This window comes from Myotis yumanensis, unplaced genomic scaffold (genome assembly GCF_028538775.1).
Source record: "Myotis yumanensis isolate MYYU_CA2020_CCGP unplaced genomic scaffold, mMyoYum1.0.hap1 SCAF_2, whole genome shotgun sequence".
NCBI lineage: Eukaryota > Metazoa > Chordata > Mammalia > Chiroptera > Vespertilionidae > Myotis > Myotis yumanensis.
Window position 1 is genome coordinate 72,970,560 of NW_027223753.1, and position 18,518 is coordinate 72,989,077.

Sequence of the window (18,518 nt, forward strand, 5' to 3'; positions counted from 1 at the left end):
TATATTAGAGATTACTTCTATAGGAAAATGCATTTCAGGCTCCAATGCAGGGTTCTGGGAACCCATTTCCTAGCCCCCACATTCATCATGGCAGCATGAATTACCTATTTTGATCCATCATCCATTTATTCCTACAAATATTCATTGAACATATATTTTGTACCAGTCACTGCTCTAGGTACTAGAGATACAGCAATTAACAAAATCCACTCCCTAGATATTCTGAAATGAGGACACAGATCAGCATGTTGGAGAAAGGGCCACCCCACTGTTTCCTCCCAAATGACTGGTATGCTCCAAAGGTAAGTTTCCATTTATACCTTGAGTGCAGAAATGTGGACTCTCAAAACGTCAGTTTTCTAACTTAAACAATGTTTTTGTTCCAGTCTTCATTTTGCATCCCTTTTGTTTTCACAATTGGCTGTTGATCCTCAAATGGACTAGAAAGAAATCATCGAGATACGAGATAGTCCCCTTTCTTCCAGGTGGCAGAGAAGATCCTGGGAGGCACCTTGAGTTTAGTGAAGCATGACTAGCTTGGGAGCTTCAGGTTCCTTGGGAATCATGAAAGGGCTTGGGGGGCAGGGAGTGATGTCAGTGCTTCTCACGCCAGTGGTGCCACCAGACCAGTGGATTTCTAGCCAATCCTGCTGGTAAGAGAGAAGGTACATCCTTCTGCTTCCCAGCCGCTCTGGGAGAACCTTCTGGGTCAGTTCACCTGGACTCTGTTTACCTCTCTAACATATGCTTACTTCCTCATCTAACTGAGCAACCTGCTCCAAGACTAACTGCTGACTAGAGTTTACATTGTTCCCAGCTCAAAAGTGTTTCTAAGTCTAAAAAACCCCTGATAATTCTCAAATGTTTATTGCTGCTTATAAAGTGATCCTGTAGGTTTATTTCTGCCAGCCATGTTTAATGTCTTTTGGGGATTGATTTAAAAACAAAGTCCTTGCCAAAACAGGTTTGGCTCAGTGGATAGAGCATCGGCCTGCGGACTGAAGGGTCCCGGGTTTGATCCCGGTCAGGGGCATGTGCCTGGGTTGCGGGCACATCCCCAGTGGGAGATGTGCAGGAGGCAGCTGATCGATGTTTCTGACTATCTATCTCTCTCCCTTCCTCTCTGTGAAAAATCAATAAAATATATTTAAAAAAAACAAAAACAAAAACAAAGTCCTTTTCCTCACACAGGGAACAACAAACTCCAAAAGTAATAAATCTTCAAGACATTTTATAGCCCCTCTTTTTCCTTTTTTAATAGGCATATTTGTATGCAGTAAAACTTGCATTAAGATTTGTTTTGCTGAGGAGGGTGTATTTGCAAAATGTCCACAATAATAGCCAGCGATGTACCAGTGACATCATCAGATCACGAGCTTCCTTAGGACAGGGAGTGTGCTTAGTCCTGTTGAAGACTCTGTGATGTTAAACAAAAACCAGCAATAAAATAAAATCTCCCGTCCGTGCAGATATTGCTCAAACACTGGCCCAGGTTTCACTATCAGTGTCACATTCTTTTTATTGACCAAACACCAGAAAAAACAAAGCTATCTTCTAAAGACACCAACAAAATGTTTCTGGAATATGTCTGTTGAAGATTATGGGAGGTAAATTCTAGTTATATCTGGAGAAAATAAATTCCATCTACAAGTGTGTGGAAGATTAAAAAACAAAAAATTTCTTCTCCGTAAATTTTACTCCCACAGAGAGTGACTTCTCAAAGGTCACTACAGTCCAGAGGCTCAGTGTTGGTAAACAGCAGCCTTTGTCCTCCCTGGAGCCGGGGCAGCTGTGTTCCAGACCCCAGTGCCAGAAACTTGAGCCCCGCATCGGCCTGTCACACCAGAGCCGGTTGGTCATCCTCATGGCTGTGGGCCCTGGTGCCAAACATCAGGATGGCGGGTGAAGGAGCTGGGCCTCCCCTCCTGCCTTTTCACCTTCCCATGGGGATGGAATGTGAAGGTGGGGACAGAGAGAGGAGACATAAACAAGTGTTTGCCTGTCTCCTTCAGGAATGTGGACAAGGAGGACAGAAGCCCAGGGTCAGTCAGGAGACGGCAGCTCAAGGGCCTTCATCCCAGGAGCCCTCCTGTAGACACTTCTGGATTGGAGGGCTTACAGTCAGTGTGACTGCAGGCTCTGCCCCTTCCTAGCTGTGTGACAGCGCATGAGGTCAGTGGGGAATTCTAGCCTTTGTGTGAAGTGATGTGCTAGACCCTCAAAGCAAGCTTGTTCTTCAGTTCGAGAGAGAATGACATCATTGCCCCATTCCTTGCAAACAGAATGCAAGTCATGGGGGATGCCTTGCTGAGTTTCCCCACATTCCCAGTGCATTTCCTGCAAGCCAGCTTAGCAACCCCAAGCAAATAAAAAGTTAGGCAACACTTTTCTTAAGTACTATGTATGTAAAGAACACTGTGCTCTGGGTACACAGCCTCTAAGGGGTGGGAAAAGAATGCAATAAAATACCCAGGGCTGGAGGTCAGCATGGAGGCAGCTGAGCACGGGCCTGGGTGTCAGAAAAATCCTGGGCATATCCCCTCCACTTAATACTGCATGATCTCAGGCATATCAGTCAACGCCTCTGGGTCTGTGTGCTCACCTGGTCAATGCAGGGGGTGGGCTAAATCATCCCAGGAATCCCTTCCAGCCTGTGCTTCCAGTGCAGGAGGAGAAAGAAGACATGCAAAGATATGAGATAAACAACAGTGACCTCTCACTGCATCCTAAATCCCGAGAAGACTAGAGAAAAGGGGTCATCCACTGCGTAGGAAGTGTAAGTGCCCACTTTTCCAAGTTAGGTTGGTTTAAATGTTTTCAGTCATTGAACTAACTGCTTTCCTTAGCTGATCGAGAACATTTGTTCGCTGGGACAGAGACCTGAGCTGCTGGTGAGGGCTGGACACGGGAACTAGGAATTCTCAGGAGCCTTAATAGCAAATGGGCCACACATCAGTTTATTGTGACGAAGATGAAAAGACAGCAAGCCTGAGTGAGGCTGAGAGAGAAAGGAGGCTTTATCTCCCAGGGGGGAGCAAATGATCTCACGGAATCCAGGCCTTATTATTTTTATTCACCTGGGAATAAAAGCCAGCCCTTCCATCACTTTAGGAGACAAACCAGTGTCAACATAGCCAAGCAGCCTTGAGGGAAAACAAGGCAGCCTGCTGAGCTGGGGAAACAGGCTGAATGGAGGGCATGCCTCTCCCAGGCCCGCTGCCCAGTGGTCCACCCTGAAGTAACCAGCCCAGACTGGCTGCGGCCGCTTTCTTCCACAAGCCAGCTGGGGGCAAGTGTGCAGCCTATGGGCTTTTCCACAGAGGTCGGTGTTCAGCTTCCTTTGATTCTGAGATTCTGGGAATCCCTAAGGTTCTGTCCACCCACCTCTCCCTGGACACCCCACTCCAGTTCCCACCTCTGTTGGCAAGGCTTTGCAAGAGGTCTTTCCTTTTCAAAAAAAAACAACAACTGGAAAGACCCTGAAATGAATCACAAATATAGAGACACAGCGCTCTCTTGGGATCCCTGTTATAGGAAACAGCTGGGAACAGGATGCCTTCTCCTCCCACACTGGGGTCAGCTGGCCAGGAGTGCGGTTTCTCGGAAGCATCCTGGGTGACTGCCCTATAGACACTCCAAGGTGAGAAAGCCCATTGTCACCTGGAACAAACACCTCCAAGCACCGAGGCTGCGATTGGGAATAAACAGTGGCCTTTCAATAGTACACACCCTAAGAAAACATGCAGGGATGGATTCCACACTCGCAGGGAGTTCTCACGCCTCAGTGGCTTTCACACCCTGTGCTCTGTACCTGGAACACCTTCTTTCACTGGCTAATTTGCACTTGTCTTTCAAGACTCACTGGAGATCAGAAGGCCTCTCCCTGAGCTCCTGGCCTGCCTCCCGTGGCACACGCACCATGTCCTTGTGACCAGTGTGTGCCAGGTCTGCATTCAGAACAGCCTGTGAGTGGGGCCCAAGTGCGTGGCTCAGTGTGTGGCAAGGAAAGAGTTCAAGGTTTCAGACAAATGATTGATCACCAAATGATGACCCTCAAAGGGCTTTTACTCCAGCAGTCCCCTGAGATACTTCATCTCATTTTCCTTTCATTTTGTTGGGTCTTGTCAATAATAACATCCTCCTTCCAATTAATTTATGGGCGAGGAAAGAAAAATTGGCTGTGGCTCCCAAGTACACAGCAGCCTGGAACCTGTATGGAAACATCAACATTTCCCAAGCAACAGCATTCCTCAACTTAAAAGAGGCAACTGATCTTTGAGAAAGGACACATTGTTATCCCCATTTAATTGGTTAGCAACTGAGGCAGAAACATTTCATGGTCAAGAGTCACAATTGTGCAGAATTGCTATGGGAAGGCCAGTTTTTCATTCATTGATTTAGTATTTATTTGTTAAGGCCGTCCATTGTGCCAGGCACTTTGCTCGGCAAGCGAGGTGTTGAGTAAAGCAGAGGTGGGCTCTGACTTTATGAAGTGGGTGTGGAGGGACCGACATTAAACAATTAACAAGCAAGCACATAATTAGAGGCTGTAATGAATGCTATGAAGGAAAAGTACAGGAAACCAGGAGAGATTATAAATGTGGAGGGACCTGATCGGCTGGCATTCATTAAGAACTTACTGTGTAATTGGGATTCTGCTATGCTCAGACTTGCTCATTTGACCACAGTCCTCAAGAACCAAGTCAGGGTGGACTCGAGATTCACCCATAAGGAGACCTGTGGTTTTTCTGTAGCCCCCGTTGCCTCGTCTGCCAAAAGTAGAGACAACTTCCTTATTTGCTTCATATCTGAACAGGAAAATCAATATTCAAGCACTTTGTCTTTTAAAAATACCAGGTAAAATTCGTACTGGATGAGAACTTTTATGGAAATGAGCAGTTATTTCCTTGAGTGTAAATTTATTCTCAACAAACAAAACTCATTTCCTCATTCATCCCAGCTCTAGTTTTTTATAATTTTTCTCCCATTTTTAAGGGTGAAACCACGTGGACTAAGATGCACGCTTTCTTTTCGAACGCAGCACAGGAAGGTCACCTTTCCTCGCCTCCCCTGCCTCCCCTGAGGTCGGAGAGACAGCTTCCCGGTGAGAGCAGCTGCGGGAGCCACTGGCCTCGTGTTTATTGTGTGCTTCTTCTCATCACAGTTTACCTCATTGGGAGACAGCATGAGAAATGGGAATGAGATAGAAGCCAGGGGTTCTCTGGAGCTGAGGGAGATGCAGAAGAGGGCCCAGGCTCCAGCCCCTTCTCCACCTTTCGTTCTGCCCGAGGGCAGCTCCAGGCTCCCACCTGCAGCCTTGCTCTGATGCACTCAACTTCAGGTGAGTCAGGAAAGGAGGGAAAATTGCCCTGTCATCCTGCCCATGGGACAAAAATGTGGCTGAGAATGAGATCTTGATGACAGGATGGAGCAGGCTGATCTCTGCGGTCAGCCTCCTAGGAGACTCAGTGCCCTGAGGGTCAGAGCTATTTGGTGCAGGGGTGCAGTTCCAGGGTAGTGAGCTGCAGGACACCAGGGGGTTGCCCTAGGGCTGCTGTATGACAGTAAAGTGGAGTTTGCTCCAAGCCCTGCCTCTCTGCACAGGTCTGACCTTTCTCCTTCCTGCCTGGGGCAGCTGGAACTCAGCATCAGCCCCCGTCCAGGTGCAAAAGGCTGCAAGGGCTTCCTAGGGAGAAGCTGCACAGGAGAGGAGAGCATGACGGAGAGCGGGGAGAGCATGGGCCTTCTGGCTCAGAAGGCCCTTCCATACCTGAAGCCACATTTGAGCTGTATCACCTTCAGGCAGGTAAGTCACCTGAGGCTCAGAGGGTTGGCTGATGCCGCATGGCTAGGTGGTGACACTCAGCTAATTGGGCATGTTTGCTGTTACACTGCTGCCTCCCCGTGGCCCAGGGCCTCCTACTAAAGAGAAGGGAGGAAATGATTTCCTGAGAGAGCACCTTCCTTAGCCATATGCCTGCCTTCTCCGCCTCCCCTCCAAACAGGAGAAACTAGTTCATCCAAGCCCCAAATCGTGACAAGTCCACCTCTCATCATATTTGTGATTTAAAGGAGCAATACTTTAACATAAAGGAAGTTTCCATATTAGAACAACAGGTAAGAGACCAATGACTTCTCCACCAAACAGCCGCTCCTCCCACAGGCCAGGCCACATCTCCTGAATTGTGTCTCTGATGCTCAGCCCAGTGCCTGGCACACGGCAGCTTTTCCATAAGGTGTTTGGCAATGGATGAATGAATGAGTGGATGGATGCATGGGCCAACCCCAAACCTCCCAGTGAAGGAACCATTCATTCATTTATTCAAATTATATTCACTAAGAGCCAAGCCTGGGCACTTATTGCTGTGGACTAGATGGACCCTGTGCCTTGGCCTTTCAGAGCTTACAGTCTAATAAGGAAGGTGGTCATTACACAAAAAGTCACTAATTATTTAGTGATGGTTGAGGTTGTGTGTGCGCTGTTAAGGCCAATGGCCACAGCACTAGGTTCTGACCATTTAGGTGTCCAGCTATTAATCTCTAATCTAATTTTGCAATTTGGCCATTTTACTTACAAAAGTCTAATTTTAAAATCCAATTTGGTGTGGTTTTAAAGATTATCTAAACTCCACCTATGTGTTATAATTTTTTTAAAGTCAAAGGAATTATATTTAAGGTCCACAAAGGAAAGCCAAGGCACACATATTGAAGTTCTAGAGAATCAGGCTTAAGTTCCACCAAACTAAAGAGTTTCCACCAGCTCTTCAAAGATCATGATTTTAAAGTTCAAAATTGCTTCTATAGTGATATTATAATTATATAAAAATTACATGTAGCCCTGGCCAGTTTGGCTCAGTGGATGGAGCGTCGGCCTGCGGACTGAAGGGTCCCAGGTTCGATTCCGGCCAGGAGCATGTACCTTGGTTGCAGGCGCATCCCCGGTGGGGGGTGTGCAGGAGGCAGCTGATCAATGTTCCTTTCTCATTGATGTTTCTGACTCTCTATCTCTCTCCCTTCCTCTCTGTGAAAAATCAATAAAATATATTTTTAAAAAAATTACATGCATAAAAACAGATTATAAAAATACTAGTAGCCCGGTGCATGAAATTCATGCACATTAAAAAAGAATTAATTAACGGAAATATTTTAATATTGCTATTTGCCCTTTCTCTATAATAGAAGTGTGAGAGATGAAAGGAAATTAGTAAAATGTATATGAAAATAATATATACATTTATTAATAAATAAACAGTATCAAAAGGCTATAACAACAACAGAGGCATGATATAAAAAACGACAAAAACATGATATGAAAACAATAAAAACATGATATAAAAACAACAAAAACATAATAATAAAAACAACAGTGATGCAAACAATGACTGATAAAGTAATTAAACTTATTCTAATATCTCCCTGTACACCACATTAAGAGTGAAAACACTTTCAGAGTGCTTGACTAATTTCCCTTGTGCTGAAGTATTTAGAACTTTAACTTTAACGTCACATGCTCTTTGAACTTGAGAGAAAGCAACATATAATGGACCATGTGCGAAAACGGGTTCAGTTAGGACAGTGATGGCAAACCTATGACACGCGTGTCAGAGATGACACTCGAACTCATTTTTTTGGTTAATTTTTCTTGTTAAATGGCATTTAAATATATAAAATAAATATCAAAAATATAAATCTTTGTTTTACTATGGTTGAAAATATAAAAAAATTTCTATATGTGCCAGGGCACCAGAGTTAAGTTAGGGTTTTTCAAAATGCTGACACGCTGAGCTCAAAAGGTTCGCCATCACTGTTAGGAATATGCCTACTCTGTCTAGAGTTTGTCCTTGTGATTTATTTATTTATTTATTTATTTAATATATTTTATTGATTTTTTTACAGAGAGGAGGGGAGAGGGATAGAGAGTTGGAAACATCGATGAGAGAGAAACATCGATCAGCTGCCTCCTGCACATTCCCTACTGGGGATGTGCCCGCAACCAAGGTACATGCCTTTGACCGGAATCGAACCTGGGACCCTTCAGTCTGCAGGCTGATGCTCTATCTACTGAGCCAAACTGGTTAGAGCTGTCCTTGTGATTTATTAATAGTCATCACAAATGCTGGCATCACAGGAAACTGTCGTTGAATCAATTTAAATGGGAGGCCAATGTCAGATGGGGAAAAATCAATTCTTGGAATCAGAACAACCTCTCCCTCTGCAAATCCTGTTAATACTTCAACTTCGATAATGTTAGATCATAATCTTTTGATAATAAATCTGGTACCATTACAAAGACCCCATTTACTATTAAGATTTCTCAATAGCATGATGATTGCACCCACTTTCAATTTTAATTTATGACACAGCATTCCCAAAAGAGTAATACTATTAAGAAATTTGGTGGGAAAAATTTCCTTTTCAGCATCATCTGTGGAATCAATGGAATTGTCACTCAAATATGTGTGAAAATCTCCTTCGAGTATATCCAAAATTTCTTCATTTAATTTTTGAATGTGCTCATTTTTTGGACAAAGAATTGCATGTTTAGATATATTTTTAATATTTTCTATAGATATAGTATTTCCAAAGGTAGCTTCAATAATAGATCCATTAAAATAATTTCACAGGGGATTTCAATAATATCCATTTCTAAATGAAAACTGCTATCAAGTTTGCCATCTCCAAGTTTTACTAACCATTCACTATAAGCAGAATCCTCTGATCTCATATTTGTTGTAAGAGACAACTTTCTGAAACATCCCCAAACATTGCAGTACTTTAAACTCATTTGTACTATGGCCGATTGCATAGCATGCGGTACAATACTGAGACATTGTCAAAAATACCCTCCAAGAAGGAGAACTTTCCCACCAAATACAATATTCAAATTCATAATTTCTCTTAGTAATCTGTCTATGGCGTTTATAACATGACTGGATGCCATGGTGCATTCGTTAATAATGAGAAGTTGTGCCTTTTTAATAGTTTTAGCAACTTCACTCTTTATATTGAGTCTAGAAATTGAAGTTTCATTTAATGGAATCGGTAATTTATATTGGGAATGAAAGGTTCTTCGACCGAGAAGTAAACTTGCAGCAATTCCTGTAGATGCTGTGGGTAAAACAGTACCACCATGACCTCTAATATAATGTATTAAAACTTTATACAGATATGCAGGTGAATAGGATTCCTAGCTGGCAGGAAGCTGGCCACCTGTCGATTCCATGAGGAATGGGGCTCCCTCCTCCCTCCTGTCAGGGTCCGGGTGCAGGTGAATGGGGTTCCTGGTTGGCAGGCCACTGACAGCAAGCTATTCAACAGCAGATTCTGTGAGGAATGGGGCTGCCTCCTCCCTATTATCAGGGTCTGGTTTGAAGGCTAGCCACGCCCCCTGTTGGGCCAGACTGACTGCTGCTGGGCGCTCCGGCACTCCAAGGTTGGGTTCTTCCCTCAGGCCTCGCGGGAAACAGCTTGGAGGGGGTGCAGCCCTTGGCAAGGCAACCCAGGACTCAGTACTTCCACACTCAGAGGGCGGGTTCCTGCCTGAAACCTTGCCCTCCGGGGAAACAGCTGTGGGAGGGCGCAGCCATTTCCAAGACGACCCCTGCAGAAATGACTTCCTTCCAGTTGGTGGAGCTTTGGACATGACGTTACACCCAGGGTTTTTATATAAATAGACTAGAGGCCCGGTGCACAAAAATTTGTGCACTCGGGGGGAAGGGGGGGTCCCTCAGCCCAGCCTGTGCCCTCTCGCAGTCTGGAACCCCTCAGGAGATAACGACCTGCTGGCTTAGGCCTGCTCCTGGGTGGTAGAGGGCAGGCCCAATCCCTAGGTGCAGCCCCTGGTCAGGCTCAGAGCAGGGCTGATTGGGGAGTTGGGGCGCCGCCCCCTGTCATGCACAGAGCAGGGCGGATTGGGAGGTTGCGATGCCACCCTCAGTCACGCTCAGGGTAGGGCCGATTGGGGGGTTGGGGCACCGCCCCCTGTCACACTCAAGGCAGGGTCGATGGGGAGGTTGCGGCGCCACCCCTTGTCACACACAGAGCAGGGCCCATCAGGGGGGTTGGGGCTCTGTACCCTGTCACACACAGAGCAGGGCCAATCAGGGGGTTGGGCGCTGCCCCCTGTCATGCACAGAGCAGGGCCCATCAGGGGGTTGGGGAGCTCCCCCCTGTCATGCACAGAGCAGGGCCCATCAGGGGGGTTGGGGCTCTGTACCCTGTCACGCACAGAGCAGGATCGATCAGGGGGTTGGGGAGCTCCCCCCTGTCACTCACAGAGTAGGGCCGATAGGGGAGTTAGGGCACTGCCCCCTGTCACACACAGAGCAGGGCGGATCAGGGGGTTGGGGCGCCACCACTGTCACACTCAGGGCAGGGCCGATGGGGAGGTTATGACTCTACCCTGTCACACACAGAGCAGGGCCGATCAGGGGGTTGGGACGCCACACCCTGTCACACACAGAGTCGCAGGGCGATCAGGGGGTTTGGGCGCTGCCCCCTGTCACGCTGATCCAGTGCCAGGAGGCCTCGCGGCTCCACTGATCCCGGTGCTGGGAGGCATATTACCCTTTTACTATATAGGATAGAAGCCTGGGGGCAGGATGGTTTGCCCTGAAGGGTGTCCTGGATCAGGGTGGGGGTCCCCACTGGGGTGCCTGACCAGCCTGGATGAGGGGATGATGGCTGTTTGCAGCTGGTCACACACCCTTCAGGGTGGGGGTCCCCAATGGGGTGCCTGGCCAGTCTGGGTGAGGGGCTGAGGGCTGCCTTCAGGCTGGCGATTGACTGAAGCTCCCAACCGCTCCTTTTTTTTTCCTTTTATTTTTTTTTATTCTGGGCCAGCTTTAGCTCTGGCTCTAGCTCTGAGACCTCTGCTACTGAAAGCTGGTATCTGGTTTGTTTGTGTTCTATAATTGAAACAATGTATAACTCCAGCTCTGAGATCCCGGCGGCTGAAAGCTGGTTTCTGGGGGTTTGTTTAGCTTCTATATTTGTTACAAAGTTTCAAACTGCCTGCTCAGAGGCGGGCAAGGCAGGCGGGGAACGTTGGAGTCCTCCTTCACTGAAGCAAGCAAGCCTCATGTTCGCTTCCAGCTGCCTGGTTGCCGGCCGCCATCTTGGCTGACAGTTAATTTGCATATACTCACTGATTAGCCAATGGGAAGAGTAGCGGTCGTACGCTAATTACCATGTTTCTCTTTTATTAGTGTAGATAGATTAACAGTACTTATTAAATGATATAATTAAGAGCGATCTTTTTCTATTTCCAGTTTTTTAAAATTGTTTAATGGATGATTATCACTTTGTAATAAAGTGAAAAATTTTTAAAAGCTGTTAAAGTATACCTTAGTTTATTTCATCTTCCTTTTGGAAATATTTATGTTGTTCAGTGTGCAATGTCTTACACTTAGTGACTGTTTCCTATGTCTTTCTTTATTTTCCCACTATATATTTCTATGGAAAAATAAATGAATGAATTTTGAATCCCAAGTCTATAAGACCAAAATATTGGAATTTTTGTCTTAAAGTATTCAAGTCAGAGTTCACAGTGATCAAAGTGAAGATCTTTGGGCTCTCTCAAAAAGGATTTATCAAAATCTTGTTTTTATTGTCCTATTTAGTTCTTGACTATTTTGTTTGTAAGTATGGGATCCGAATATGTTAAATGGATGGAATGAAATAACAAATAGTTGAACATATTTTGTAATTGAATATTTTGCTAAATTCCATTATTTAAAAATGATCTGGCTCTTTTCCAGAGCAGCCTTCTCAAGAAATCATTTATTATCACCAAACATTTGGATTCCATCAGATTGTTTGTTTTTCATTTGTAAATTTATCTCCTATCATGCCCTTCTGTGATCTGTTTGGTTACTATGATTCATAAGTTAGAAAAGGTTACCTAAAATTTATTCAATCATAGAATTTCTCATTTGCAAGGGTCATTAGTGGTCTTTAATCCAAAATTCCTCCCAGAGCAGGAATTCCTCTATAATCTTGGACAGCGTTCTGCTTGAATATCTCCTCTGCTGGGAAGCTCAGTGCCTCCCGTGGAAGCTCAGTTTGTTTTTAAAAGCTCAGTTTGTTTTTAAAAGCTCCTTAACTTTAAGTTATATCCATTATAGATGGAAGTTTCATGTTGTCTACATGTATATCCACAACCCACGGCACATAACTCAAAAATGTTCAATGTTCATTGCATGAGCAAGTGGAAGTCTGAATTCATTCATTCAGTGTATTTATTGAATACATATGTGGTGGCTTTTATTTGAAGCACTGGGGGAGTTAGCAGTGGACAAGAAAGACATGGTTCCTGGCCCAGGAGGCATTTTTATTCTGGCTAGAATGAATTGTCCACCCATATTTTCATCTCCTATTTATATCTTAGACATGAGGCAGGGGTCAGGTGGGGAGCAGTGTCATTAGGTAGGTTGAGGAGTAGGTAGGGGTTAGTTGATTTTATGACAGGGTTTCTTGACTAGTTCTTGAAATTACTCAGAAACCCCAGAGGAAGACTAACCCTCCAACCAGGCTGGCTGATGGAAGTTCTAAGCCAGTATTGATTGAACATTAAAGAAATGTCAGCCCCAGCCAGGTGGCTCAGTTGGTTGAAGCGCCCTCCCGCACACCAAAAAGGTTGAGGGTTCCATCAGGGCACATATCTAGGTTGCGGGTTCCATCCTTGGCTGGGGCATGTACTCGAGGCAATTGATTGATCTTTCTCTCTCACATCGATGTTTTCCTCTCTCCCTCTCCCTTCCACTCTCTCTAAAAATCAAAAACATATCCTCAGGTGAGGATTATAAGAAATGTCAACTCTGAAGCATGATATTGAATAAGATAGAGATAAGGTGGAGAGGTTTTAGCACATTCACTTATACTTTCATATTTATTGACACATTTACATATGTGTATGTATGCAAAAGTAGGTTTATAATTGTTCATAGGGAAAATACAATAATTAATAAGTAAGAATACAAAAACAATCTGTTTCATATACACACTACTGTAAACCTACTCTTGCCCCACTTTGTATACCATATATGTACATTTATTTTTATTAAAACACACATATACACAGAAAAAATAGGATATTTTTACCTAATTTTAAACTATTATCTCTAAGTAGTGAGATTACAGATTTATTCCTTTTGTTTTCTATTATTTGACACATTTTCTACAATAAACAAGCATTACTTAAGCAAGCAAAACAAGTATTAGAAAACTAACAAAACCAGAAGATCCCGCTAACAGGTCTTGCTGTTGATGCCTCAGTGCTTTCTTCTTGCCCAAGCCTCCCTCCCCCTCTCCCTGGGCTCCCTGCCTTCCTACCACCTCGTTGGCCCAGTAAATAGGCTCAGCTCAAGTCTCACCTCCACTAGAACGTTTTCCTGATGCACCCCGCCCAGGGGCCCTGTACCCTGCTTTCTTTGTGTGCCCTTCAATCTTGGTGCAGACATTTATGAGGGTGCCTACAACTCTGAAGCCAGCTCCCCTGAGTGTGAGAGCCCAGAAGGCCTGGCTCTGTGAGGCTTGCCTCTGGACTCTAGCCCCTGCTACATCCCCACCCTCACAGGCCCCCAGGAGAAGTGTACTCACCTAGGTCACAAGCACAGCTTGCCATTGGTTTCTAGTCTCCAGCTAGATCATGCTGGTCCTTCCTTGATTGCTCCCTATTGTCTATCAAGAAGGTGCAATCCCTTAGGGCAGTGGTCGGCAAACTCATTAGTCAACAGAGCCAAATATCAACAGTACAACGATTGAAATTTCTTTTGAGAGCCAAATTTTTTAAACTTAAACTATATAGGTAGGTACATTGTTATTAACTTAATTAGGGTACTCCTAAGGCTTAGGAAGAGCCACACTCAAGGGGCCAAAGAGCCGCATGTGGCTTGCGAGCTGCAGTTTGCCGACCACGGACTTAGGGCATCCAAGAGCCTCTACAATATAGTACCAGCTCACCTTTGCAGCCTAATTTCTTTCCTCTGTAATTCCTCCAGGACTACCCATCCTGCTCTCCACAGGCCATATTTCCTGGTTACCTTTGCTCCCACTATTCTTTTAAACTGAAATTCTCTTCTGTACCTACATCTAAAAAGTCACAAAAAATTAGGATAACCAACAGTTACCCTTAGAATTGTGATGGGGATTGACTGACATAATGTGTGTGGCGCTCTTAGTGTTAGGGGGAAGGGCATGTAATAAGCATAGAGCCACAGTTGTCTGATGATTATTCACCTTACTAATGAGAGGTGAGAAGTTTTCTTACAGACCCTGGAAACTGGAGGATGAAACAGGCCTGTAAAAGATGAGACACCTCAGAGCCCAGATGGGCCCATTACTCAAAGAAAAGAAAAACATTTTGAGAACAGACCCATGACACGTTTTGATTTGGTTGCTGCACCTGAACCCTGACCCTGGCCCCCTCCGGGAGTTTTCCTCAGGAATGCTGACCACTCTCCGGTCCCAGGAACGGGCTGAGCTGTGTGTAACATCATAGAAGATTAACCACCTTGTTATCAGACTTTGACCTTCTGAAGGCGAGACTGCAGACTCTACCCTCCCCTGTCCATGTTAGATTTGTGGCTCGCAGCTGCATGTAGCTATCTTCTCCCTCGTGTGTATATAACGAGCCAACTGCAAAGGGCGTCAGAGCAGATTTCTGTGGGTGACCAACTGCTCTCCCATACTGCTGGCATTATTGGAATAAATGCTCATATATGATTCAACCTTGTCTCTGCTTCATTGGCTCGAGTAGTGACAGGCAGCACGGACCCATTGTTTGTCCGGTCACATTAGCACTGTGCCTTGCAACTGTTAAGTATTATGATGAATAATAACTGTTATTATCATCATCATTATCATCATTTGTGTGTCAGGCACCACCCTTACCCTAAGAATAGAGTTTTTAAAAAACTATTGCATTCAGGAAGGTGAATAACTCACTATTATATACTATGTTAAGTATTAAAACAGACCTAGGAGCAAAAGCTACAGGAGCAAAGGGTTGGGGGAGAGGGGTGGTTGCTTCCCAGAAGAGATGGTGTTTTCATGGAGCCTTAAAAAAAAAGGAATTTCCCCAGAAGAAAGGGAGAGATTAAGATAAATTACTGCAGACAGAGGAAATGTCAAAAAGAGAGGTATGGACAAATGAATGAGCAAGGGGAGCTGGAATGGCTGCATGTGCTACACCTGATCTCTCCTCTTTCTAGTACATTGCATAGAATCACCTTCTTCTGTCTTTACTGCCTAGAAAACACAGCCTGGGTGCTGGGCTGATGAGGAGATTCCAAGGGAAAAAATGTGTGGGACCCTGGAACTCTTTTGCTGTCACCTTGATGTGGGGAAAGGAGGCCCTGCTCCTGGTGAGAAGGGCAAAGTTGCCAAGGTCCTAGCTGAGGAAGCTGGGGGACTCGCACATTCCCCAGAGACCTGGGCCAGCCTTCCAGCCGAGTCTTGGGAACCCGATCAGCAGTCTGAATGCTGAAGTGCAGCCAGCAGGGCCACCCATCTGGCCTTCCTCACAACAATCACTACTTACTTTGGATGCTGGCCATCCCCACAATTCACACAGAAGATTTATCACCAGAAGCTAGTCACACACACTGGAACATGAACCAACTTCCCAAACACAGGCCTTTGCTCCAGTGGCGAGGAACAGAGGCTGTTAAGGGAAGAACCACATCTAGTTCTGGGGGAAATCCATCAGGGTCTATGTATTTAGAGAAAGTAAATTCTCTAAAAATGTTAGGAGGTCTTCCTTACTATCTTCAGAAATTTTGGTAGCTCATTCCCACAATGGGGTAACATTCTAAAATTTTAAGCTGTGTTCATGATCCCTGTTATTTCCCCCTCCACTCATTTCAACCAGGAAACCAAGTTTTATAATTGATTGAAATGGGAATTTTAACCAAGTGGAAGGCAGACATCCATTCTAGAGCATAGAAATCTCTATTCTTCTAGGTTGGGGCAGGAAGAAGGTCCTTGAGGAGCAGTCATGCAGGAAACAGATCCCTGGAACTGGCAGGAGAGAACAAGACTTCAGAGAGGAATGGTATGTGGTTCTAGACTCACCACAGATCCCTGGAGCCCAGGCTTGGCCCTGTGGGCATCACAGAGAATGGGCAAACAGGTGGCAATTAGATAGCTGAGGACTGGAGCGGCCTCCCTAAAGCCTTAGTACCTAAAGCCCTATGACAAGTCTGAGTCCTCAGAATGACTAGTTTGGAATTTTCTAGTAAACTGGGGACTCAAATAAGTCTTTGTTGCCAGTAGAAACAGCCCTTCTACCCCATTTAAGAGGATTAACTCTACATTGCTGAGGAACCCACAATAGCCTTTCCTGAGCTAGTAGCCTTACAAGACACTGTTGATTCAGCTCAGAATCCACCCCCACTTCCCCTTTTTACTTCTAGGCCTGTAACTAGACTCAAGTTCCAGCAGCCCTGAAAGATGAAGAACAAAGTGTGACCCATGAGGAGAGTTTTACACTTCAAAAGATGTACATGCTTTTTCCAATTTACACAGGAATCTGGGGGATGTGCGTGGGAATGGATACTAAGGGTGTGACATAACGGTGGAAGGAACATAAACTTGGATCATATTAACATGAGCTCACGGCGCAGAGATTCTGGATTCAATGATGTATCTTGAGTGGTTAGAAAGGGCTCCAGCAGTTTGGTTGGTTGGTTGGATGAAATGTGGACCAAAGAGAGATCCGCAGTAAATGAAATGCCAGGGCTGTCTTGGTACACTGGAAAAGAAGGTATTCACAAGCTTAGGGAGATTGGAATGTTGGAGTGGATTTATGGTGTAAGATCTGCTCAGTCACCCTAGGAAGGTCCCCTCACACAATGCTTCTGCCATAACTGCCATCTATGGACATACATCATGCCTTATCTACCATCATGGTATTGTCACAGCATTGTCTCTGACCAAGGAACTCATTTCACAGCAAATGAAGTGCAAGACGGGCTCATGTTCATGGAAATAACTGGACTTATCATGGTCGCTACCATCTTGATGCAGGTGGGTTGGTTTTTTAAAGACTCAGTTACAGCACTAGCTAGGTGGGATTACCTTAAAGGGCCGGTGCAAAGTTCTCCAGGAGGCTGTATATGCTCTAAATCAGCATTCAGTCAATATACGCGTTGATATTTCTCCCACAGCCAGGACTCACAAGTCTAGGAATTAAGGGGTGAAAATTGAGTGGCACCACTTACTATTACTCCTAATTATCCACCAGCAAAGTTTTTGCTTCCTGTTCCCACAATCTAATTCTCTGATAGTCTAGACCAGTGGTCGGCAAACTGCGGCTTGCAAGCCACATGCGGCTCTTTGTCCCCTTGAGTGTGGCTCTTCCACAAAATACCGACTTCTGCGCATGGGCCACGAAGTTTCAATCACACTGTACATGCACGCCCACATGTGGTATTTTGTTATGTAAAACCATATTCTCTAGACAATTATGTCTGATCACGAATGTCCCCAGCTTGTAGAAGGCAGTGACAGTAAATTCAAGATACAAACACAAAAGGAAAATAAGGAGAAAGAGAGAGATAGAGATTATATCATTCAAAGAATAAGCACCAGACTCTCAAACAGGTCTTTTTCTAATATCTCTGTCTCAGGCTCTACATTGAAAGGTAGTACAGTGTTTGAAAGAGGCTGATTTATAATTAGAAAGTCATAAAATGAAATAATCTTGGAGGTGAAGGAGACCACTCACTTAACTCAGGAATCATCCCTATAATTTCCTTGGTGTTTATAATCCTAGAAAACCACGATTCTCAAAGTTTGGAATTTCATATTTTGGTCATTTCCTTTTCTGCGTTGTTTAGCCATTCATGTATTTCAAATAGAGTAGGAAAACAGTTCTAATGGCATTTGAGCTAGATGACTGAACTTCTGAACCTGGGAAGAATTATAGCAAAAGTAAAGGTAAATGTCCTGAATGTAAGCATCACAAAGAAAATGCTTCCCCCTGCTCCCAGGATTATCCCATTCATGGTCCACCAGTGGCTTCATTCTATAGACTTCAAATACTCCCCCAGATGCCACCCCTGGCCAAGGGAGAGCGGAGGAGCATGCTGGGGTCTGCATTTTCCATTCCTGGCTTACAGTTTTTATTCTTGTAAAACAATGATAGACAGATGCTTCCTCTACCCACCTTGGTGCATATAAATTGTGAATCATTCTACAAGAAGGAAAGGAATTCCCAAAGCCCTTACATATATTCTTTGGGTTTTTTTAATTATGCGAGTTCTCATGTATCACACAATAACACGTACAAATTGTGTAATAAACAGTTTGTAAGCCTTCCAAAGATGGGCTTGGAGTGACTATCTACCGTAAGCTTCATCTTGCCAAACAATTATTACTCACAAGGCTAAGGGTGCCTTGCATTCGTTCTAAAAATAGATCTTTTCATGAAAAAGCACGATATGTTGTTGCTATATGAAGTAAAGCTACAAAGGCAGTTATTTTTATCCTCCAGGCAGCTAATTTTATATTCTGAA